Genomic DNA, 25,597 nt, shown 5'->3' with positions numbered 1-25,597 from the left:
TAAAGAGGAAATATGTGGGAACAGTTTCAGCACGTCGATAGACGAAAACAATTTTCAGAGATAGCGAGAGAAGAAAGGTAGGCAATGGAGAAAACCAGACTCTTGACCCTCGCAAGACGAAGTATTCGTACGACCGCGAAAATCCCTACTCTCGGCTGTCGGACAATGGTGGTCGTAAATATCGTGTGCAAAGAGGCTGGTAGTTTCTTTACTACTCCCCGAGGACCACTTATTACGGGGATTCCCAGGGCAGAATACAATCATCTAAGTATCTCTCAACGACCATCATCGAATCAAATTCACTGAACTAATGACAGAGTGTCGCGTGCATCGAAGAAAACGGCGGCAAGCTCGACTTATTGCGAAAGATTACAAAGACGGTTTCACCGATCTCGATCTCGTGCACGGACCTTCAACGTCCGAAGTATTCTTCCTTAAAAAACGAAACTTCTACCGAACTTCGGCAGCTGCGGCATTTTGAAACACCCAAATTATGTTCGCTACACCTTTGAAAGTAAGGGTTGCTCGCTACTGTCAACGATTTTTTATCGGAATAAAAATTGTACATTTTTTTAATCCTTCTGTTAGGTTGCCCGAAATGTTTCTTTCGTCTTATAAGGAAATAATAGACGCACAGTGTTTTTCGTTTTATATTAATTTTGTTGAGAATTTTGGATAGCTTAATAACCGAAATAATGGTATAGGAACGTTAAATTTACATTTAGAATTTATATCAGAATAATTATATATTTATTTGATAAGCGATTGCAAAGATATTCATCGATACAAACTTGCACGCGTCTCAGCGATTTCTTCCATATTCGACTTAACCGATCAGTTTACGTTCATTCGTTTTCAGCGCACACACATACTTCCACACACTGATATTCACATACAAGTATTACTACTACGCACCTAACCTAGTCTAGCATATACAATTATACATATCTCAATATGTTTATCGAATATAATAATAGAAATAGAAATGGAACACACGTAATTCAATAAAATAATATAAAACAGAAATTCTCGTTCGTCTATCATCACCGTATGAAACGAAAGAAGCTTTTCGGATAACCTAATACATTCTTTGAATCACTTTCCAACGAGATGAAATCTTCTGTCACTAGAAAATAAAATAAGGAAGAATCGTCATTAATATACACGATTTGTCATCTAAATATTATAGTAGGCTTCTTCTTAAAACATTAGAAGCCTCCCTTCGATTGAAACGAAAGCAAAATTGAAGTACAAAATATTGCAAGGTCTCAGCGGGTTTAAACTCGAATGATTCGAGCACTGTCCATCTACTTTTGAACTCGTTCGAATAATGACAAGCTACGAGACGTATCTTACGAAGCGAGAGATTGCAGGCTCGTTCGCAATAAATTAAAAAAAAAAAAAAAAAAAGGGAAACAGAAAACGCGATTGTCTGTCGAATATAGCGCCAGTAGACGAAGGACGATTACGCAATAAGAGACTCGTTACGCTCGTTGCGACCAGTGAAATATTTTACAGGGACGCGTGAACAGACGAAACAAACACGCCACGGCTGGCTATAAATTACAAGCGCTCTAGAAAAAGACGGAGAGAAATAAAGGTCCATGGTGATTTGCGTTCTCGTGACAGAATTAAGACCGCCAGCATCGTCTGCCTGTGTTCTGGTATTGAGACGTCGCACGGACGATAACGTGCCGTTGCGTCACGCTCTTTCACTTTTACAATAACAAATCGACAGCCCATTGTACATCGAAACATCGACGATGCATCGTCGAACGTACGTACGCGTAAGTACGCGTAAATGTGAACCGCGCGAGCATCGTGATTTGCATAACCAAGCAGACAGACGAGCAGGGGGCCGCCACTGCACACAGAAGCATCGCGTGAAACGTAGCCGGCTACACGTGTAAGCTGTGCAGCGTGGTAAACACGATGTGTACAAGGAATGGCGGAGGATTCATGAGAAACGACCGGCTGGATACCTGTGCTTCTCGCCACGTGGCATTGTTTTGTCCTTATTTCGCGGATGAAGCTTTTCCACTTTATTTTTATTTATTTATGTTTGGATTCTGAACTTTAACTACAATTTTAATTTCTGCTTAATGGATTATTGGATTATCGAATTGGTGGGTTATTAATGGCGATTACAGAGAATCAATAAGCTATAAATTTCTCGGTTACTATCGACCTTTCTAGTCCTAGAAATCGTTCTACTGGAAACATCGAATGGTATCTGGAAGCTAAGATTTCGCCGAGCGATACGTAACGTTGTTATTGTTTCTTACGAGACGAAAGGATCAAATTACACGGACGAACGATAAACTCGCGCGAGAGTAAAATTACCAGGACTGTGGAAACAAGCAATTCTAACTTTCTTCGACATAACCTAATTCATCTCGATAATAATAATATTAATAACCCTCGATGAAGTTTAATATCGCTTAATTGTAACTCTTCCATCGAAACCAATCATCCTACGGAATATCGTACAAAATACTCTCTAATCGCCGTCGGCTCCAGAAGTCTCGCTGACCTCTATATCCGTCGAATATAAGAAAGAAGAATCAGGAAAAAGAGGGAGAGACAATGCTGGCCTTGACAATCGAGCGACGAACAGCGCGGTTATTGTTCGCCGCGATGCAATTAGCGCGGCATAAATCACGCGAATAACGAGGCGCGGCGCCCCGAAGGCGTCACACGATGTCGCAAGTGGTAGCGAGAAAGGACGAAAAGGACAGAGGGCAGAAGAACAGACGACGTGGACGTACGGGGGCGGCTGGCGTTCCGTTCGCCAACTGCGCGACGTTCCTTGGGTAGAACTTCCAAACACCAACGACTCTCTCTCTCTCTCTTTCTTATTCTTCCTGCGTCTCTGTCTTTACGCGTCCTCTCGCGGTGTTGCCAGAAGGCCCACGCGCCATCCATCTTGCCGCGCGCTACCACCAAAATAACTCGAATTTAAGAAGCTCGCGTTCGAAAACAATACGGGGCGGGTTCTGCGATTGCGTAACGGTATCGTTTTTTCGACGAATTAGCGCGGACCTTCCGCGTTCCACGAACGAGAGATGGATTGAGTTAGCATGTTGTTGATTGTCGGCTCGAAAACTTGAGTAACGTCGCTTTCAAATTGATGGGATTGTCGGAGGAACAGGCTTGCTTTGCGAATGATATAGGTGTATTATAGTTGTAATAATTCAGTGGTAAATTATATAGAAGAAATAACGAAGCTACGCGTGCTGAGAGTTTCCCTTTGAAATTTATGCGATTGAATAATCAGAGAAATAGGCCGGTTGATGAACGACCGTGGTAATTCGAGTAATTCGATAATAAATTACCTAAAAGATATAATAGAGGGAATTTCGAGAAAATTGAGGAATATTAAGGCAGGTTATACGCATACAGAGGAAATAAACGTAGATCGGACAATAGAAATCGTGGAGTTACGGTTCACCGAGTATCCTATCAGTTCTTCCCTTTTTTCCGTCGGAGAAATGAAAAAGCCACGTAGATGCCTCTCGGTCAATAGATATCGACGCGTCCCGTTAACCTATTAAAGACACATTTCGAACGCGGATAACGTGCCCTCGCCCCATTGTTCCCCCGGTCGCCTATTTATCGCCTCCCATTGGCTCGGGGCGCGGCGAAATCGCGGCTGAATTTATGCGCATTTAAAAAGCGGTTAGAAACCACGACCACTAAAATAGGGCAGAAAAACGCGTTAAACTCTATATAATTTGGTAGATGATCTGTCGGTGAATTATCGACCACGTGGCCTCTTGGTTTACCATACAGCGTTTCACTTCTATCGAATTTCGTTACTTTGGTCTTTCCGTCCGAGTCGTTGATTTATCGCGATGGAAAGTATGAGAAATAACAAGGGGGATGTATATTTGACACTGCGTTGCATGGTTCGTTCCCGAAATAAAAATGTTTCCGTAGGACTGACGTTAGAACCTTTTCGAGTATCTCCTCGTGAGACCAATAGCTTCGGTTTACGTACGAAGGAACTCGTTAACGAACCGCTTTTCTCCGATTTCTCGCTGAAAGAATCCAACCAAGGGTCGCGCGATAACGAGATGGAGCCAGTTGGGATGAAGTACCTACGTAAATTGAGACTGCAAGGGTTAGCTTCAACAGGGGATAAAAGCGCTATTATACTTTTAGTCGATCGAAATCTTCTTACGCATTTGAAAATCGTTTATTAATTCTTGTGCTGCATATGCACTTACTTATGATACTTATAAATTATACTTATCTATAATAAGTATTAAATTATTGTAAATAAACAGCCATGTCACTGCGCCACGCCAGAAAAATTACTGAAAATTCTCTACGCGAGAATTGATTGTAATTTCAACAAATAAATAAAAAAAAAAATTCTCTTAACTGTACGATCTTCGGGCTACTTTTGATTTTTGAGAACCGAGCGTATTCCTTCGTTTTTAACAAGCTACTTTAGTTTGAAGAAAATAGAAGAAATATCGTTACTGAGAATTATGATCAAAATATTGTCGTTAAGAAAATGTGGTAGTTAAGGCACCAGATTGACCATGCTACGATTTTTAATATCATTTTCTTTAAACGATCGGCGCATCAAACATAAAAAGAAGATTAAAAAGGAAACAGCCAACAGATCTCACAAAGGACATAACCTAACAAACACTCACCACACTAAAGAAATAAATCAATCAAATTCGAAGATAGTATGCCACTGGGGCATAACTAATGGTAACATAACTAAGCTATAATATTTTACCAAATGTCCTACTGGACAAATTGTAAAATGTAAATAAATAAATAAAAAAAAAAAATTTCTTTGATACTTGAGGAGAATTTATGTATAAAATTAAGATAACAGATTACTTATTTGATTGCCCCAAAAGCTAATTTCGTTTTATAAGGAAATAATAGATGGAACAACATTTTTTGTTTTATATTTTTTTATTGAATTATGTGCGCCATATTTTGTCCCATTACTACAAAATGGGTCATACATAATTTTGTCCTATTACTATACAATGTGTCATACATAATTCAATAAGTAATGTAAAACAAGAAATGACACACATAATTCAAAAACATAATTCAATAAAATAATATAGAACAAAAAATGTTGTGCAGCTATTATTTCCTTATAAAACGAAAAGTACTTTTGGGACAACCTGATATGTGATATTATCTTAATGTTATGCATGAATTCTCCTCGAATATTAAAGCTTCTTTTAAACGTTGAAATGGAAATGATATTAAAAATCGTAGCACGGTTAATCTGGTGTCTTAATTACCACATTTTCTCTTAATCCCAATCCCAAGATTTAACCAATACTCGAAGATGGTATCCCGCTGGGGGTAGCCATATTATTTAACAATTAGGTTAGAAAAATTTACCAAATGTCCAGCCGGACAAATTGTAAAGTGCAAATCAAATAATTAAAAACAAGAAAAGAGAAGATTTAACCAACAAGTGGGAAAGGAAGCAGAGCTGGAACTTTGAGCGAAACTCTGCAGTGTCCCCGAGGAATAAATTCGAGATCGTTCGGGGAGTCACGTTTTCATATCTCGACCTTGAATACGACTCGTTGTCAAGCAAAAATGAGCCGGAAAAAAGGAAAGAAGCATCGTAGGGAAGAAGGAGACCGATAGACACCAGCAACACAGAATTTTTCTTCTTCCCTCGTAAACTGTACCGTTGCCTCTGTTTATCCTTTGTAACGAATGAACAGTCCGCGTTCTGGGCAAATCGGGGAAAGTTTGCGCAAGACCATTGTGGGCCTAGGGAGCGAAAAAAGAAAGTTAAAACCTCGTGAGAGCATTGTTGGTTGCGTCACCGGCGGGCTATTCCTCCAACCCTCCCTCTGTCCCCCTCTTTTCTCTTCTTTCGCCCGGAGCCGACGAGGCCTCGTGTATAATATCGAAATTTATGGCACCGGCCGCTCCGGGGCCTTGCGCTGGGTACGCCGTACCATCAAGCTTCTTCTCTTCAGCACCTTCCGTCTGCTTTGCCTTATTCCCTTTGCCCTTTTCCATTCGCTCTTCCTTACGTTTCGCCGTTCAAGCAGCTATTATCGAAACTGAGATCCTGTTTTCGCTCTAACATTGTGCACACGTAGCTTCTTTCTTAAGGCAACGAGGCTCTATTTATGGACGTTCTGTGAAATAGATTTTATTTTCAAGAATCACGGTGCCTTCTATTGCTAAATCGTGCTCGAAGCACGAACATGTTTCTTTACATTTTGAATCATCGACAGGGGTCTTCGTTCTGCGGAATTTTCACGCGACCCACTGTTTTCGATTATACAGGGTGGCTGGTAACTGGTGGTACAAGCGGAAAGGGGGTGATTCTAGGCGAAAAAAGAAGTCGAAAATATAGAATAAACATTTTTCGTTCGAGGCTTTGTTCTCGAGAAAATCGACTTTGAATTCTCGCTCGGTACGCCTGCGCTTTACCGCGTCTTGTTATAACGGATCTCACTGTAGATCGTTGTCTCGATGGAAAAATTTTTATTCTACATTTTCGACTTCTTTTTTCGCGTAGAATCACCACCAGTTACCAACCACCCTGTATAAGAACAATGACTTTATCTGATAGTTTTGAATTTCGAAAAAACAAGCAAACAAAAAGAAGCTATAAAGACACTACGTACCATGACGATCTTTGCCAAACTAAATGTAATTCGCAATGTAACGAGCTCATCTGAGATACCTACTGTTATTTATCTAACAATTATTTCACATTAATTAAGTTCTTTGAGATATACATATAAACGGAATACTATAAGAAGCTTCCACAAACCATAATAATCGAATCGTTCTTTACCAAATTATCGATCCGAGATGTAGCTTTATACGTAAAAACATTTAACGCGTTCCTGCTTCCGTCGCTAGACCATTCTATCTGGTACAATCGCTTTCTTTACTTCTACAGTCTCTTGGTTGCTCAATCCTCAGTTGCCCAATTCTCGTATATTTTATTTCCGCGTCAGAGAGACAAGCCACTTGCAGGCCAGCGAAAAAGGACATTTATCCTACCAAGAAGCTTTCCTGTTGACAACCGTGTTCCTCTCTGTGAAACATCCTCGCCCTTTCACCGAAATCCCAGCCGCGCTTATTAATAACCGAGTCATGAGAATTGGCGCACATGCGGGACAGTTTGCGTGCCAAGGTAATCAGTATAATGATCAGCGGTCGAATTGACGTATCGTCAAGATAATATATATGACGGCACACGGTGGCAGATGTGTTGCACGACGTGACGTGGTCTAACGCGTCATTGATAGCCTTCCGTACCTCCTATTTCCCCTTGATCGGCTCGTCCCCTCCCCCCACTCTCGCTTCCTCTTGCTCGTTGTGTCTGTTTCACTCTATACTGTTCCCCTTCCCAGCAGCCACCCTCCATCAAATTTTCCTATCACCCCCCGTCCGTTCCCTTCATTTCCTGCCTTCGCAACCCTCCCCCACCCCCGATGCCGAGCTGTCACGAACGGAAGGGCCGTAATGCGAGCGAGGGGAACCTCAGCCAACCAGCATCGTGGCTTGTCGACCTAAGAATCGCGCGCGAGCCGCGCCCAGAGTCGATCTTTTCCTCAAAAAAAAAAAAAAAACCAGCATGGCGTTTTTTTTTCAAATGTCATAAAGCTGGAAGATTGTCGAGATGGCAGATGCTTCTGACGCCTTGAGAAGTAAAATACGGACCGTAGAGTGTTGGGAGCCGGGTAAGTAACGATGAGGACAACTGTATTTTGTTTGTCGAAGGGATTATTGTAATAAAGAGTAAGAGTCGTAAATTCGTGGCAAATAAATTTTTGTACTTTTAGATCCGAAGGCTTTGTCTTCCGCGTACGACTATTACCGAAGTATCACACAGAGACACGTAACTGAATGACGATCGAGACGAGGGTTCTCGTACGTGGTCGTTTCTAGTTACTTCTTACTGTCATTCGTTTCCATTTCTCGCTTCTCGCTACGTATTTTGATGGGCAGAAGATTGCTGCAGCCTTTAATTACGCGATAGCCAACTAGACCTTCTTTATGAAGGCACGAGAGACGAGTCGATGACTTGATCATTCGACAGAAGAATTTCCTGCAATATCAAAATCCTACAATAGAACGTATATCATTTACTCAGTCTGTAGCGCATAAAACGCTTATAAACGGAAAGAAGTCGGTCGAGCTGCAAGAAATCAAACCGGATAAATCGTTTCGTTTCACGGTTTTTCCACGGCAGATCGATTTTATTTGGCGAGACGAACGATTAATCTACCGGTGGCGCGAACGCAGAACGATCTCGCGGCTCTCTTGATCGAGCGCCAATTATCGGCATTTAATCAAAATGACCGGCCATTAAGGTATCTAGGTAAGCGATCTAGGCTCGCGGACAAACTAGCCGGAGGAATGTTTCCTGGGAAGCTCGTTCCACGCGCAGTGGCGCGGTGGTCGACAGCGAGGCATCCGATCGGCACGTCGATGAAATTTGTTGACGCGCCGGAAGAAAAACGGCATTGTGACGCGCTGTCGAGCGGTCGGCGCTATGGCCGCCTTCGTAACACAACAAGAACCAACCGACCAATTGCAGCTAACGCTGGAATCCGTGTTTTTGCGTGGACCCCACGGCCCGACCTGCAATCCGCCGCGGAACAATTACAATTAAAGAGCGGTTAGCGAATTATCGAATGACCATGGCACGCGGCGCACCACGCAGCCTGATCGTGCGCCCGCAATTTTTCGAGGAAACGGTAATTCTTGCGTCGTCGTTAGTCTTGCAAGGACTGTTGAGAAAGCGCGTGTATCCAGTGGTCGAGTGAGCGAAACTTCTTCCAGTTTCTTTAATCATCGCGATAGGCGACACGGCTATTTCTGTTCTTTTATTTTTAAGTTGGTATTGGGCATCGAAAGGTTATGTTGTTATCACAAACTTCGTTTGGATGAAGATGTCGTGCAAATGGGGAAATTGATTGGTGGAGAAGTGAAGATATCGTTTCTTGCTTGTGGTAAGATGTAAGTTGGCAGTTGACAAGTTAACCTCTCCTAGTTTCTTGAATCGACGTGATAGGCGACACGGGTATTTCTGTTCTTTTATTTTTAAGTTGGTATTGGGCATCGAAAGGTTATGTTGTTATGACAAACTTCGTTTGGCTGAAGATGTCGAGCAACTGGGGAAACTGATTGGTGGAGAAGTGAAGATATCGTTCTTTGCTTGTGGTAAGATGGGAATTGACAAGTTTTCTGTCGGAATTGACAGAAATGAAATTTGCAGTATCGAAACGACGTTATCAACGAAACGGACTCGCAAGAAGTTTTATAAATTGTTTTCAAAAAATATTCACATTTACATTTCGCTGAAAAAACCGAGTTATCTTCCTTGGGAATAATAGCTGCGGACTTCTAAGAAACGAATCGATATTTAGTTTCTGCGACGTGTTTCGCGTGAAAGGAAATTCGAGAAAGGAACGTGGGAAGAAGTTGGCTATCCATGGCGTCGCTAATTGTACAGGACGAGTGAAGACCAACGTATTGCGTAAACACGCAGAAGTAGCGGAAAACGTGAAAGCGGCCAAACGATTAATTTATTTCCAGGCAATCTACCACGGTCTTGTTACAATTATCATAAAACTACGAAAAGACGAACACGCTAATAACACGAAGAAATTTACTCGCCAAGAAGACTATAAATTAACGATTCGACCATACGACAGAAAGCAATTTCATCGATTATTCTCGCTATCTTCATTACGTTAATTCCTGATTTCTTGGATTTTCTCAAACGAAAAAATCTATCGCCAGACGATCGATCGCGTTAAAACAGACCCAAATAGAGTGCGACGGCAGCCACGTGTTACGAAGCAGACGCACCCGCGCCAATAACGATTAATCTTTCAGCGACTTCGATTCCCGCTACCTGTGCAATTTATTCGTTCTTCGATTCGCTTAGCGCGACCGCGTTCGTTTATTTTTACGGGGCGCGGCTTTCGATTTCATCGGGCGGACGTGTTAGCGGAAGATACCCCCCCGGGAAACGAAAATCGGGGGAAAAAAGCGGATGAAAAATAGTAGGAAAGAAAATAGAATGAATGAGAAAGGAAAAAAGAGGAACGAGGAAAAATCAGATAACTTCGTCGATGTTGGAACGTTTCATCGATAGCGGCGGCAATTTTGATGAATAAGCAGGAATTCGGTAACGAATTTTGGCGGCAGCATTGATCAACCGTTACCGAGGCTATCGTAATGTGACACTCGAAGCGTGTCGCTTGTTGCGGCAGCGGCGTTAATTTAAACGTCACGTTATCTGCGCGTACGTCGCGCATTTTATCATAACGTTGCGGCCAGTCGATGCACCGTTCCAGCGAATTTCGTGTCGTTTCTTGGCGACGTTCAAGGCCTGTCACTTAGCCGCTCTCCAATATTTTTCTCTGCTAAATTATTCAACGAGTGACCTGTTGTACGTAAACACGACCGTGCACCCTCTGCCTTCCCTTTAATTCGACTGACACGCGGCTCGTTCGTCGTATTTTACGTCGCTCCTCCTTATCCCATTTTAATATTAATTAAGGATAGTGTAAATTGTTACGTCTTTAGTAAATCGACAGTTTTATAGATTTGCACGCATCATCGTAGAACAGAGTGGATAATTAAGTGCTTGAGTAAGAGAGCGAGGATATATCGTTGAACCTTCCTTATATTCGTTAAGGAAGAACAAATGATATTTTTAATATTAGCGATAATATTCGAGATGTTCACGTACCATTAAGAAATCTTCAGAGTTAATGACAGGAATCTAATTACGGTATAGCGAGAGTGTACAATAAGTTTGAGATATTCTGAAATCTTCGCCAAGTCCATAAAAAAACGAGTGGAATTTAAATATTAGCGACACGTGATTACTATTCGACGCGTTCTAAGAAAAACGATTTTGTTCGAAAAATCGGTGAAACGTAAGAATGCCGTCGTGCAGGCGTCCAATTCGCGCGGCTGGATTACACGGTTGCAAGTGTTAGAGCGATAAATTGCGGGAGACGGCCGGCCAAATTAATTAGTTTGCCGGTGAATCAGAACTGCGAATTATATTTAGCGAGACGCGCCACGCTCATTGTTGTCGCGAGCGTCGAATTCCGTGTGCGGCCTGTTTCTCGAGCAAACAAATCCATGATTCGAAACTCGCTGGTTTCGCGTCCGTCTCGAGTCGAAGGCTCGTTGAGATTCGACCGACGGACAGCCGTGGAATTTCAGCCGGCATTTCTCCCCTCTTAGGACCACACCGGTCGCATTCTCCGGTGGATAATTCGTAAAAAGCCAGGCGATGCTCGCGAAACCGGATCTCCATCGCGTTATTGCGGCAATTCGGTTGGCTTCGCGTCGTTTTATTAGCGTTCGCGCTCGATATCCGAAGGGAGGCCGCGAGAGAACCGGTGCACCGCTGTGTTTTTCGCCGGTGCACGTGACACGATCCGCGTACTTCCACGAATCGTGAAATCTACGCTCGAGAAACGAGACACGACGACTCAATCCTGGTGGCAAAAGCTCCAGGAAATCTCGTTCGTTTGCAAAGATCGGCGCGAGTTACACGTGTCGAGGTGGCAGTTTCGACGACGTGCGACCGTGCACGCTGTGAATAAAAACACGCTAAGGATCGCTACGGTTCGCGTTGACGACGAAGACGAGGAAGGGGAAGGAGAAAAGAAACGGAGAATGGAAGAACGAGCGGTGAAAAATGAGGAAGAATGGGAGTGAACGCGCTCACCTCCGTCGCTTCTTTTTCCGTCGCCTCCGTCGGCGAGGTCTCCTCCTGGTTTCCCCCCTGTGCAAGGGGGTAGCTAGGTTCCCCTGTAGTTTCAGGGCCGTTGCTGCTACGCTGGCCCCGGTTTCCCCCTCTGCCTGGCTTCTTCCCTGCACCGGGGGCCTTGTTGTCCGTGCCCCGGCGCTGGGCTCCGTCGTGGCTGGTTCTTCCCTCCACGCACCGGCACCTCCTCGGGCAGCCCCGTGGCCCTAGTCGTGCTCGTGGTCGTGGTCCTGGCAGACCGAACGTGAACACGTACAGTCACCGAGCCAGCCAGCACCGAATTATTTGGCCTCGAGTGGAAACGACCCGACACCGTCCACCAAACATGTGTCCTTCGTGGAAACTTACTCTGCTCTACGACGCGAAGCGACCATTCGAGTCCAATCACCATCACCCTTCTCTCACACGAGCCTGTTCGCTACCACCGTTTCACAGAATCCGCGACCGGTGCCGTATTCTCAAATACGCGTGTCACTTCTCAGTGTTCTTCTTCGCGTCCTTTACGCCCGCACACTAACAAAACCACTCGACCTACTCGCGTCAACGTTTCGCATGAAATCCCACTGAGTAAACGGTCGTGGAACGTTTAACGTATCGCGAGTGCCAGCCACAGCCAAGCCGTCTGCCGATGAATAACAATAAAAAATAAGCGAGCGATTGCCTTAGCGAGTCATGAACCCCACTGGTTCATTCGATCGTATTTCGTGTTCGATTCTGAGGCGAATGCAGCTGGTTGGATCCGCGAAGCCTGTCGATGCAACAACATCCGCCGGCGTCGCGACAGATGAAAGAAGATTTTCTGTTCGCCAAGTGGTAGACACACCGCGTCAACTCTCCTCCAATGACTTCACCGTGTGCTGCCTCAGAGCGCCGTACGATCGTCTCTGTTAACTGGACGCACTTGCCTCTCTAGAGACTTGGACACACCAGCGATAGGCTGGATTCAGCGGACGTTTTTTCTCCGGGCGATCATGTCGCACGTGCACACCGTGGTCGCGATACGATCGTGGAGCGTGTGCTTCGAAATGATCGTTGTTCGTCACCGATGACGGAACGATACTCGCGGCGGCATTATTCCGTCGACGATCGACGCGCGATTCAGCTGGTACGATAGCGTTGGCCAGCGTCGGGTGGGCCGCGCGTTCCTCGATTTTCATGGAAAACCGCGGACCTGGGGCTTGCGCTGCGCGTGTATATCTGAACCGAGAGATGCGACCACTCTGGTCCGCGAATTCCGGCCGTTCGGTTTCGCAGCCTCCGACCGGCGGGACCAGAGCGCCGCGACGCGAGGCGCCCTGTGCACATGCGTTGAGCTACGCTCTTCGTCTATGTCTCTCTCTGTCTTCTTCTAACTCTGCCCCTGTACACCCGCGTCCGCCGATCTCCTTCTCTCGCTCCTCTCTCTACGCCCCCGTGATCCAACACGACGGTGGTTGCGTATATCCAGCCCTCCCTCTTCTTCCTTATCTCTTTGTCTTCGTCACGCTCGCTCTCTTTCTCTCCTTTGCTTCCTCGTCTTCCTCGTCTGCTTTACACTTTCTCCCGCGAACAGAGAATCTCCTCTGCTCCGCCGATGAATCGTATCCTATCGTTGCTGCTTTTCACTCGCTCGTTTGCTATGTACGTCCCTCCCTCGATTCGATTATGCAAGGATCGAGGGTTGCGAACCGCTGTCACGCTGCTTCTTTCTGCGTCAACAAAGGGACGCGTACGCTCGATAACATTTGATCGCCCGTATTCCACCAGTCGTTACCCGTATTCCTTTCCAACCGGACCAAATAAATTGGAGAGTGGACGAGGAAACCGAACGCCTAAGAGACGAACGATGAATGTGTACGAGAGGGTGCGTAGCATAGCTTTGTCGAAGAGCCAGATTTCACCGATACTTGGTGTACGTTTTTTAAAGAAGAAAGTTACGTCTTTCTTTCTGGAATATACATATTTGACGAACGCTTTCCTGTGATTTGTTTTCGTTATGCAAATAGAAACTGATCGGTCTGTCGGCCAGTTTTCAGCGGAGCGTTGGTTGAAACGCGAAGGTTAATCGATTAATTTACTTCGGTCCGCGGCCGATATTTCGCCCGTATCAATTCCATCTTTCATTCGCTTTATCCGCTGTAGACGTTATCTCCGACTATGCAATTCGTATCAGGGAAAAATAGAAAACATCGACTTTCCCACCGCTCCACCCACATAATCGTTTCCCCTTCTAAAAACCACCCTGTACACGCCGCGGTTGCCCGGCGTGCTTTTAAAAACTGGCAAATTCCGGCCAGTCCGGCTTCGTAAAATATTGCCTCTGAAACTTCGATGTATGTACAAGCTATTTCGAAAAAACCAGTGTTACTCCATCGAAACGAGCTTTCGGGCGCGGTAGACTCGCGAAAATACCAGCGAAACGGGAGATTCGAAATGGAAAACGGCGTGGAGTGTGGAGCGATCGGCGCGGCCCACGCACCACGTGCCACGAGGAGGCCGTACGCGAACCGAATTGAATGCGAGTCTCTGGAACCTCGGCGAGACGTGCACGGCCTACGAGCGCGAGGATCGCGCGGAAAATCGCAGAAAATCCGTGTTCGGTCCGACGGAACTCATCGACGGATCCGGCCGTCAATCTTTTCGCGGCCATCGTGAAGTTATCGAGCGACCAGTACCGACAGAAGCGCGTGGATACTCGCCCTGTCCGTAACGCCCTACCAGGCAGCAAATGATATAAATAAGCGAGCACGCCATCCACGTACAGCCGATGAAATCATGCTCGATTCACCTGCGTGTAATGCTGATTGAATGGAAACTGATAATTTCGAGCTGGTTCACGTGGCACAGGTTGTCGAGCTTCGTTCGTGAAAAGTCGCAGAATTGTAGGTTAGGTTTGCAGTAATTGTCTAGGAGAATTATATTGAGGTAGCTTTAGAGTTAATATCGGTAACAAAAAGCGTTGATCCAATATGTCATTTTCATGTTTATATCCATTGTTTACGTTTGTGTCTATTTTTTTAACGATCACCTTGAATTTTTGTTATAATATCGTACGAATGACGTTCAACCTACAAACACTAGAACTGTTTTATTTTTATTTTAAGATCAGATCTTTTGAAAAGTAGTCAGTTCGAAGATTATATTTCACTAACGAGTACAATTGTTTGCAAGTTTCTGCATTTCAAGCCGGAATAACCGTATTTCGATGACAGGTTTAAAACGACGGCTGTTTTTAAAATAACCGAAGCGTATTTAAGAGAAATATCAAGAGAAATGAGCTTCTAATGTCAATTTATTCGTCAAACACCATAGACACCTTGCAAAAAAGACTAAACCTGCACAGTCGCATCTACCGAAGAACCACCATCGCGCGTGTTTCACATATATCGTCTTACAAGGACACACCTACGCGTGTAAACGTGACTTTTGAAAAGTAGTCACATCAGTCCGAAGATTACATTTCATTAACAGATCCAATTGTTTCCAAATTTCTGCATTGCAAACGAGAATAACCGTATTCCGATGATAGGTTTAAAACGATGGCTGTTTTTAAAATAACCGAACCGTATTTAAGAGAAATGTCAGAAGAAACTTCTAATATCAACTTATTCGTCAAACGACGTAGCCACTGTCACGTAGGAGACACAAGAAATTACGAAAACGATAGATCGCCGGTGATCTCGTCGCGTCGCAGTTCCAACGTTTCACGAATGAGGCGAAGAAATTGAACTTTGTTTATGATAATAGAATTTATTATACAAATCCACCAGAGTTACTGTTCAAAGTGTTACGACAGACTGATCCCGAGCGCTTATTTGGGAGGGATTTTACACCGAGGTTTTGGTCCCCCTGGTGTACACAGAGGCAGCTATTCCTTTACTATTTGGTTATTGTTTTGATGGCTGTGGCATGCATGTGTTAGGCTATCGTATTACAGTCTCTGAGCGTGTGGCCTCCTTGAGCGCGTGACAACACCTTGCAAAAAACGTTAAACCTGCAGTCTCGCCGCCATCGCTCGTGTTTCTCGTGTATCGTCTTACGAGGACACACCTATGCATGAAAACATGACTTTTGAAAAGTAGTCACAACGGATACAATTGTTTCCAAGTTTCTGGATTTCAAACGAGAATAACCGAATAACCGAGAATGATCGGTTTAAAACGATGGCTGTTTTCAAAATAACCGAAGCGCATTTAAGAGAAATATCACGAGAAAGGAACTTCTAACGTCAATTTACTCGTCAAACACCATAGACACCTTGCAAAGAAGACTAAACCTGCAGTCTCGTCTACCGAAGAACCACCATCGCGCGTGTTTCACATCGTATCGTTTTACAAGACACGCGTATGCATGGAAACGTGACTTAACGACACGAAACAGCCATACCTGCTGCTATTGAATGAACCTTGGCTAACGACAAACAGTACGTTAATAGAAACACCGAAGCCAGCCAGCGTTGGTGCCGTTAGAAGCGAAATACCGAGATTCCTGCTAATAACGTCCCTAATAACTTTAACAACCTAACGTCGGTTGCGTATACTCGATGTGATCGAGGTACGAGGCGTAAAATTGCGCTGCGAAACGCGATCGTTTCCTTCGCAAAGCGCGACGAACCGTTGGCACACGGTTGATAGGAAAATTCCCGTGTGCCAAGGCGTTTCTAATTACCAGATGTACATCGTCGTTTGTATCACGCTCCAGAGGGTATCAACACTTACCGGCATCACCGTGAACGACGCGTTCGCGTAGGAGAAACGTCAAAGCGCTCTTACCTGCAACAGTTAGAAGAGAAGATTTTGATTAATTAGTGGCGAGCGGTTTGCCAGGCGGCAATTAATTGCAAAGATATCGCGAGATAAGAAGGACAGCGTACGCGGAATGCGTTATTAAAGAGTGCATCGCGTTATAAATATTAATCGACATGTGCCGGCAGCACCGGGTTCGGCGAAATTTCTCTGGGCTATTACTGCACGCACTCGGTTACATCACGTATCGCAACTGTTAATTACTTGTTTAGGAAACTAAAGTCTTATCTCCCTCTCTCTCTCTCTCTCTCTTTCTATCGCCTTGCACGCGGCGTTCCGTTAATTGATCGTCAAATGCGTGACTGCGCCCACAAGTTATAGCCACAAGAAAGCGTATCCTTGGCTGCGCCTAATTGAAACCCGTGAACACCTCCGGAACACTGGTGTTCTGCTGTGAAGTTTGCTGCGCTGCGCTGCAAGCAATGCGCGGATCTCGCGATGCGTACATATGTTCATGATAGAATCGACGTTTGATATTTAGAACGGAATCACCGTGTACTTTGTGATTCGATATTATTCTTGCGTGTTTTGTCGAACGGTTTACAAAATACAAATTATTATTACAAAATACAACGTTATTACAAAATACAAATATTCTTCCGTTCTTCCATGTGATCGGCAAGATGCGTCGAAAATAGACCGTAAGTAGCTTTATCTTTCTTATTGATCGAAGCAAAATGAATTGTCTCGGGACGAAGAATGGCAGTGGAGGAGGAACAAGAGCGTCTCACTGTTAATTAATCAATCACGATCGGTAGCCTTCGAGTAACAGCGTTCCATGACCTTCCAATGAAATTTACGGCGAAACATCACCAAGCCCAGCGCCATATTTAAGATGACACGCCCTTCTTCGTCAGCCAGCGCGAAAGAAACAGAAGAAGCCATCGTCTCGTGATCGACTCGGGCAAATCGAGGAACGGTCACATTTAATTAGCAGTCGGGACGGTTTCAACGGGATCGAGTTAATACGCCTAATAAATAAGTGGGCCGCGAGGAGCGTATTAGGCGGTGCTAACACGGCGGTGGCCACCACGCTATTTCCGGCCCGACTAGCCGCAGACGAAGAGGAGAGCGCGCGAAGATTTAAAGGGCGGTTCAAAAGCGCTAAATTTTCGGCGGCGCGTAATCGCAGCGCGGATCGCGAGAAATTAACGGGATGCTAAGTTGCGGAGCGCTAGGTGGCAGTGGCGGAATCGCAACGCTGGCTGCCAACGGAAGTTGCACCGTGTACGACCGCGATCCGCAACGAGACCACGAGAACGAGGGAACGAGAATGCTGGATGGAAGGAGGGAGAGAGAGAGAGAGACATCAGACAACGGGCAACGGCCGTGAAACAAAGCAGAAGCCGCTGCCCGTGTAATTGGACTCGCCGGGAGGACGACGATGCTCCCTTTAAGAAGCTGCCAGACTGCCGCGGTTCCCTTCTTTTTCAGCCGCTAATCCAGACTTTTAATCGGTGCTGCGCACGTACTTCGGCTTCAGGGATGTCGCCTTTGCTAAATGTTTCAGATCGATGCCCCAGGAATGTTGATTCCTTCGGATTATTTCCAGCGACGGGATAAATAGACAGCAGGATTAATGGGATGAGAATCTTAAAATGGAATTGCCAAGTAGAGTAGAAGTCCGTTTGTTGGAAATTCAATTTTAGCGTATTCCTGTCTATTATGTCAATTCATGTGAACGTGAATTTCTATCACACGAGGAAAAATCATAGGTGGGATGAATTTCCATTATGTGAAGTTCGGTGACAGAATTTGAATGATTCTGTACACGATTTCGATGGGTTCTACTAGAAACTTCTGCCATATAAACTACAGATACCTACATGAATCATATTCGTGTTGTGTCATACGACTAAACTCCACGGATTTAGATAAATGAAATTCTACGATAAATTTGATTTCATTTACATATTGAGAGTTAGAAAAATAGCCGCCAGTTTCTAGCAATTTGTTACAAGTACATCTTGCATTTTCTTCGTTGCTTGATTTATTTATTCAGAGCCAACAAATGCCTCCCTTTCAATGAGAATTTTGACGCGATAGAAACTACAGAGAACGATATCACGCAGGGAAAAAATGGCTCGTAGTCCTGCTAATGAACAAAACATAAACTGCTGGTCGAGTAACTCGATAAATAAACTTGTAGCAGCTCGACCCCGACGCCAGAGAGATTACCGCAAGGCAAATGGCGTCGGTAGCCCGGTGACCGTCAAAACGGCAGCTGACTGTTCATTCGTCGAGTTACACGACGATCGTACAGTGATAGGCAGAGAAAGAGAGAGAGAGAGAGAGAGAAAAGAAAGAAAAGGGACAAAAGAAAGAGGGCCAACGAGCTTAGCCAGATCGTCGACTAACACTCTGCCGCGCAGACACGCACTGAAGCGGTCCCCTTCGGCAATCAGTGACCTCTTCCTCCTACTTCTTCGCAAGCCAGTCGTATCTCACGATCGTAGATAGGTTCGGTAGTGGTCCGCAAATGGTGGACGCTTGCGTGAGCGTGTGCCAGCAGATCTACGTGACCCAGTTCGCTGATGAATCGCGTGATATCCGCGTGGACCATGTTCGGGTAGACTCGTGTCCTTTTGATCCTCGTAGCCTTACGCGGACGCTCGAAACTCGATGCTACGATGTTTTTTTACGATTCGACTTTTAGAACGGCGGACGATTATCCCCAACTGGCGACTTCCTTTTTCGTATAAGAACCGCGGTACACGTAGGAACAAAATCGAAGGGGCAAAGAATTCGACAGCCGCTTCAAATGATTTATCGCGATCATTCGAGACTTTTTACGCTTCCATTGTGCCGGAACATAGCCTAAAGACGGAGCAACGTAATTTTAGGTAGCTAAAAACAGTGGCCAAGATAATACATCTCCCTTGCACCAAGCCAAACAATGCCTCGCCTTTTGAAACAACAAACTCGACAGAAGCGCTGGAGCATCGAGCATATAGCGAAGGCTACAATCCAGAACGGCCACGCAACGAATTCTTCATCAGGCATTCGGAGCATACCCCCAAGAATAGAACAGCGAGTACGAGTTCCGAGCAGCGAGTCGACACCGGCCGCATCCTGCAATCGAACCTACAGCGAAGTGCTGGACACGCTCTGTCGGTCCGTGGAAGCCGGAAGACCGAGCCCACCGTGAAGCGAGGAAACACGCTGGAGTATCGCGAAAGACGGCCGGTAGGAAGCTCGTTTCCTCGTGGCTGATCGTGGACGTCTCGCGAGCTGTAGTTAGACGCGCGAGGGGGAAATTCAACCCCGACACAGGCAAACTCTCTGCGGGAGTAACCGGAGAGAAGTTTTGGGCCGGAGAGCGTGACGGGGGTGGAACGAAGGGTGGCATGCCACGAACGGAACGACGCCGAAGGAGGAGCGGAGAACGCGCGCGAGAAGGAGACAGAAGGAAGCAGAGAGAGAGTGAGAGGTACGCTGGCAGCTAAGGGGGCACGAGGGGATGAGCTAGAGTTGGAGCGATGGCAGAGTATTGATTTAGTGGGTTTCACCGTCTCCTTCTATTTGTCTCTCTCGTTCTACATCTCCGCGTCTCCGGCGTCTCTGCACAAGCTACGAGGGCGCATCGGCTCTCTCGTTGTTTCAGGGCTTCGATTTCTTGCCTTTCGGGCTACAAGCCGTGAGCACTGCCGCTTTTTTCCCCTCTTTTTCTTGTCGTTCAAAGGAAAACGCTCGGTTTTCCGAATGGAAATTGCTTGGATTGAGACAGAGGGACGAAATACATGTTCCTCGTCCCCGATTTTTTAGCACTGGCTGAGCTCTGTTTTTCTGGCCGCTTTTTTTTTTCGAAGAACGTTTGGGTGGAAAGAGATATGAGATTGAATGGTCCACGCTATTGGATGGTCGTGTGAAACGCAACGGTTGCACGGAGGCAAATGGTTTTTTTTATAAAATTCTCACGTCAGTTTGAACACGCATGTGATATTCAGTTTGAAGAAACATAACGTTAGAAGAATAGTCTCCTTCGTTCTGGTTAGAAATATGCTCGTTATTATTACATATTAATATTAGAAGAATTAGAATTAGAATTTTACGTATATTGTATTGTAACCTATTGATATGTAATCGTCAGTTGCCTTCTTCGTTTTCTATTCAATTTCCAATTTCATCCGACGGTTCGTTCGTCATTTTCAAACGAGGAGGCGATTTTTAATAATAATAATCGAGTATAGTCCATCGGTCGATGTTTCTTACGCGAACGAAGAATGAAATACAACGCTATACGTATGCACGTGTGCACTGCGTGTCGAGCATCGTCTCCGCGGATCCTCCAGTCCCTTCCGCGTTTCCGCTTTCAACACACGTAGCCGAACAACGTTCTTCGCTTTGACTCTCTCTCGTCGTGAATAAAATAGAAGCTGAGGATTTCCGTGTTGACATCGGTGCCGATCGTGTCTCGCTCGATCGAACGGAAAACCGACGAAATCACTCTATTTTCGCGTTTTTCTCAAAAAAAAAAAAAAAGCAAACAACCACGGTCACCCGTAACTGTGCCAGCCAATTAAAAATTCTAATATTTTCTTAATTTAAGAAAAATTATTCTCAAAAAATATACGAACCTTCAAGTATTGAAAAAAATGTGGAAATATTTTTGAAATATTCTGAAAATATTTCTCGCGCTTTTTATAATTTGCGATATTTAAAAATTCTATAGAAATGTACAATTCTTTGATTACAAAAGCACGTAGAGATATTAAAACGCCGTAACAAGGGATTAAATTAATGAAACCTAACCTAAAACTACTAACCAGAGAGTTCGTAATTGACGAGTATCATAATTTCTTTATTTAGCGGTCCCCTATTACGTTATTTTATTCCAAAATACCTCCATTGAAACTAAAATGCAGGATATTTACACGTGCAAGGATTAAAACCGACCTACTTCAAACTGATCTGTCTCTTAACTGGTGATTCTGCGGTTAGAGAAATTTCTGGCAAAGATGTTCCATTAATAGATTAGCAACGATGTAGGAACGTACGATTCGATAAAATAGCATTTCTCGCGACACGCATTCGAATCGCAAGGACGTCCCGTATAAAACTTCTTCTGCCACTTTAGCGACAAATATTGATTCAGACATTTGACAAATATCCGACTGGTTTATTCAGGTGAACCGATCGACAAGGGGCCCGGCGTCGACAGACGCGAAACGAGGTGGCGCGCGAATCGATGGAAAAACAGGCCGGTCGGAAGCTCGTGGCGATTTCATTGAATTCGAACAATTATCGCGGCAATGCTGCCGCCGGTTTTGCCGCTTCCGCGTGTTCCTCTCGCTTCCGTCCTGTCGCCAATTTTACTTTCGTTGCGACGCCCATGTTTAATCGCCATCATTAAACATGGAGGAATTTCGATTTCGCAAGAGGCAGCTCGTTAACACCACTTTGACGTAATTTTTGCTGCTTATCGTCCGCGTTCTTAATGTTAATGAACGTGCAGTTTTGCCTGCGAGACATCTGTCATCGTAAATCTTCGATATGTTTGATTATCTTTGATTATCACTACGTTTGCGATCGCGAAAACGAAACATATTTCTCCGCACGCTAAACGTAGAAATGCTTTTTTAGGTTAGAATATCTGCGAAAGTAGCGAGAACCGAAGAAATTTCCAGCCTTCCTGGGACCTATAAATCTGCATGGAATCAAAGGTCTTTTACGTGTTCGACAACGATCAGGAAGGAAGCTGCGATGGCTAGGGAACAGCGAAAGGCAAACGCATGGCGCATGAGCCGCGTGGCATCATAAAACTGAATCGTCGACAGCTTAATTACCGTCGTGCCCGATTAACAGCGCAATTAATAATCCGATAGTCGCGGCGGTTCGAATCAATTAAACCTCTCGGCATCGCAGTGGTGTAGGAGAGGGATGGAAATGCAGAAATCGAGAGACACAGAGACCATCCTTGCGTTTCTATAGGAAAATTCATTTCCACGTACAGGAATTACAAATTGAAGAGAGGTAAAAGAGCAATGAAGAAACGTAGAGGAAATAGGGAACAGAGATAAAAGGAAATTCGTGCGTAATCACGCAACGATCTAATTAATAATCTTTCGACTATAACAACCGCGTAACTGCTTAGGTTACACGAGAAGGGAAACCGAGATACTATCTCTATATAGTTAAGAGGTGTTTACAAGTTCAGGCAGGGAATCTGTGGGTAAGTGGTAGAGAAGATGGCAGTAAATATTCCTTGGGTATCTCTCTCTTTTCTCTGCCGTTCCTTCGCGCTCTCTCTTCTCCGCTACTCCTCCGCATATACTCGTTTTCTCCGGTTTCCTGCCCTCGTCCTCACCCCACTGACCCCCTGTTTGGCCCGGTGAGCTAACCGAGCTACTCTTCGCGTCGCGGAATTCCAATTTACCCTGTTCGAGGAACTCTTCCGCTTCGATCGACCGGCCAAAGCGCACCTCAAAACGAAAACATTCAATTCGACGCCATCCCCGCTACTACCCGCCATTACTCTTCCCTTTTCTCCGCGATTAAATTTCTAACCCCGCTTCTAGAAAGGGGTGTCACCCTTGTTACTTTACTAGAATTTGTTCAGTGCTTTATTCTGTTTTCTTTTTTTTTCTTTTTTATATTCGTTTTATTTACGTCGTTTGTAATGTTCGTGGTTTTTTGTAATGAAATGGGTAGATTGAGTTATGGTATTTTTTTTTTTTTTATTTTTTTTAGGTAATTATACGGACATGTACACCGACGGACATAAGTGTTACGTCTACTGATATTTCATAGAAATTGCGCGTTTTATTTCGTCATCAATTTTGTTCCGTTTATAAAAATTCTTTTAGCGCGAACTTGCTACTTCGTTCTCATGTTGTAACAAGTATGTATTGTATACTTGTATTGTATTGTATTGTATTATAATGTATTGCATGTATTATATTATAATATTAATAATATAATATTGTGCATATTGTAAAATACCGTGTAAAATAAAGATTGGTAGTTTTGCAATAAATGTAACGAGTAAGTGCATCTGCACTTATGGCTTGTAGTGTACATCCAAACCTAATAATTCCTAACCTAATTCCTAAATTAAGGTCAATTTACAGAAAAATATATTTTTTGCGTTAATGGAGACTGAGGAGAATAGGAACATTTGGAGGAAAATGATAGTAAGGGAAAGAAATAAGAAGAAAAATAAGAGAAGTAAGAGTTTCATCTGAAATGAAATTGTTTCTGTTGCTGGACATCTCGCAAGGGTTGTTGTATATAATTGTAAAATACCATATAAAGATAATGTATAATGTACAATGTAATGTATAAAATAAAGATTGGTAGTTTTGCAATAAATGTAACGAGTAAGTGCATCTGCACTTATGGCTTGTAGTGTACATCCAAACCTAATAATTCCTAACCTAATTCCTAAATTAAGGTCAATTTACAGAAAAAAATATATTTTTTGCGTTAATGGAGACTGAGGAGAATAGGAAGGTTTGGAGGAAAATGACAGCACAGAAAAGAAATAAGAAGAAAAATAAGAGAAGTAAGAGTTTCATCTAAAATGAAATTGTTTCTGTTGCTGGACATCTCGCAAGGGTTGTTGTATATAATTGTAAAATACCATATAAAGATAATGTATAATGTACAATGTACTGTATAAAATAAAGATTGTTTGTTTTGCAATAATGTAACGAGTAAGTGTATCTGCACTTATGGCTTGTAGTGTACATCCAAACCTAATAATTCCTAACCTAATTCCTAAATTAAGGTCAATTTACAGAAAAATATATATTTTTTGCGTTAATGGAGACTGAGGAGAATAGGAACATTTGGAGGAAAATGATAGTAAGGGAAAGAAATAAGAAGAAAAATAAGAGAAGTAAGAGTTTCATCTGAAATGAAATTGTTTCTGTTGCTGGACATCTAGCAAGGGTTGTTGTATATAATTGTAAAATATCATATAAAGATAATGTATAATGTACAATGTACTGTATAAAATAAAGATTGGTAGTTTTGCAATAAATGTAACGAGTAAGTGCATCTGCACTTATGGTTTGTAGTGTACATCCAAACCTAATAATTCCTAACCTAATTCCTAAATTAAGGTCAATTTACAGAAAAATATATATTTTTTGCGTTAATGGAGGCTGAGGAGAATAGGAAGGTTTGGAGGAAAATGATAGCAAAGAAAAGAAATAAGAAGAAAAATAAGAGAAGTAAGAGTTTCATCTAAAATGAAATTGTTTCTGTTGCTGGACATCTCGCAAGGGTTGTTGTATATAATTGTAAAATACCATATAAAGATAATGTATAATGTACAATGTAATGTATAAAATAAAGATTGTTTGTTTTGCAATAAATGTAACGAGTAAGTGCATCTACACTTATGGCTTGTAGTGTACATCCAAACCTAATAATTCCTAACCTAATTCCTAAATTAAGGTCAATTTACAGAAAAATATATATTTTTTGCGTTAATGGAGACTGAGGAGAATAGGAAGGTTTCTAGGAAAATGATAGTAAGGGAAAGAAATAAGAAGAAAAATAAGAGAAGTAAGAGTTTCATCTAAAGATGAGATTGTTTCTGTTGCTGGACATCTCGCAGGGATTGTTGTATATAATTGTAAAATACCATATAAAGATAATGTATAATGTACAATGTACTGTATAAAATAAAGATTGGTAGTTCTGCAATAAATGTAACGAGTAAGTGCATCTGCACTTATGGCTTGTAGTGTACATCCAAACCTAATAATTCCTAACCTAATTCCTAAATTAAGGTCAATTTACAGAAAAATATATATTTTTTGCGTTAATGGAGACTGAGGAGAATAGGAAGGTTTCTAGGAAAATGATAGTAAGGGAAAGAAATAAGAAGAAAAATAAGAGAAGTAAGAGTTTCATCTAAAGATGAGATTGTTTCTGTTGCTGGACATCTCGCAGGGATTGTTGTATATAATTGTAAAATACCATATAAAGATAATGTATAATGTACAATGTACTGTATAAAATAAAGATTGGTAGTTCTGCAATAAATGTAACGAGTAAGTGCATCTGCACTTATGGCTTGTAGTGTACA

General features: G+C 43.4%; 1 protein-coding gene across 4 annotated transcripts in view; it reads right to left on the bottom strand.

The window, feature by feature from the left end:
* The window catches only part of LOC117209503 (homeotic protein antennapedia-like), a 157,943-nt gene that overhangs the window by 45,504 nt on the left and 86,842 nt on the right, over window positions 1-25,597 (bottom strand). The window contains exon 1 of one of the 4 annotated variants that reach the window (XM_033451627.1): window positions 16,471-16,524. The exons of 2 other annotated variants lie outside the window; for them this stretch is intronic. The gene's annotated coding sequence lies outside the window, so the exon portion shown is untranslated. Of the gene's footprint in view, window positions 1-11,734; window positions 13,018-16,470; window positions 16,525-25,597 lie in introns of those variants that run through there. One more of the 4 variants, XM_033451611.1, reaches the window with a different exon arrangement.

This window comes from Bombus bifarius, unplaced genomic scaffold (genome assembly GCF_011952205.1).
Source record: "Bombus bifarius isolate JDL3187 unplaced genomic scaffold, Bbif_JDL3187 scf7180000007968, whole genome shotgun sequence".
NCBI lineage: Eukaryota > Metazoa > Arthropoda > Insecta > Hymenoptera > Apidae > Bombus > Bombus bifarius.
The sequence above is the reverse complement of the archived record's forward strand: the minus strand, read 5'-3'. Positions and strand labels throughout refer to the sequence as shown.